The following is a 1,098-nucleotide window of genomic DNA, read 5'->3' as shown; positions in this document are numbered from 1 at the left end:
TGTACGACCACAGCAATCCCTGGTGGCCGCCGGACGCGTGATTTTTTATTCCCACTCAGATAGTGGCATTAATTTGCATACGCGGCCGCTGATTGGCTGGCGTTTCGGCGCCGCCGGCCATCTATGTTTAAACATCAGATGTGTTGTGTGTGCAGAAGCTTCCATAATAAAATGAATTAGATAAAGGTCATTGGTTAATTGTTAACCCAGGTAGTTTTAGGTTGTTTTAGTATTATCCGCGGATGCTGCCGCAGGCAAGGGGGGGGGGGGGGGGGGGGGGGGGGGGGGGGGGGGGGCGGGTGATCCGCGGGTATAAGGAAAAAAAAAAAAAAAAAAAAAAAAAAAAAAAAAAAAAATACTAGAGGCTAGTAGTAGGCCTACTGTATTATTGACATGTAGAATATCACGTTCAACGGTCAGTCCGAGATTCTCTGACACGCAATACCCCACACGGACGATTTTGGTGGTTTTGGGTGTGGGGTTAGGTTGTGGACCTAACCACACCAAAACCAAGCCAAAAATCGCGGTGTGGGTAATTGGTCAGAGGAAATCTCGACTAGGTTCAAGATAGAGAAACATATGGGTCCCCAATAAAACAATGTCGTTTACATCAAATATAAATATAATATTAATATATTATTAAATATCAATATAATAGGTAGGGTTATGGTTAGGGTAGGATAGGGTTGGGTTATGAAATTAGGGTAGCGGCAACATTGGTTTTATTGGGACCCATGTTCTCTATCATTGGGCCGAAATCACTGTTATTATATCCTAGCTCTAGAACTACTTTCAAACTAGGCTATAGCCCTCCCGCTCCGCTCATAGTTCTAGAGCTATGTTTATCCATGTTACATCACGATACATTACTATTACTATTAGTTAGATAGTACGCAGTGGCTGGAGGTACGCCAGCCGTCGGTCGTTCAAGCCCCTTTTTTGCTTAGGGTTAGGGGTTAGGAATTAAGGGTTTAGGGTTACGCGTTTAGGGTGATGGTCTAGGGTTAGCTTAGGGTTAGGGTTAGGGTTTCTTGCTCATCTAAACTCTCAAATCGTGAAATTTATTTCCAAGGCCGTTTATTTCGAATCTGGGCGACC

The sequence above is a fragment of the Priapulus caudatus genome, unplaced genomic scaffold (assembly GCF_000485595.1).
Source record: "Priapulus caudatus unplaced genomic scaffold, Priapulus_caudatus-5.0.1 Scaffold591, whole genome shotgun sequence".
Taxonomy (NCBI): domain Eukaryota; kingdom Metazoa; phylum Priapulida; class Priapulimorpha; order Priapulimorphida; family Priapulidae; genus Priapulus; species Priapulus caudatus.
This window is presented reverse-complemented; position numbering follows the sequence as displayed.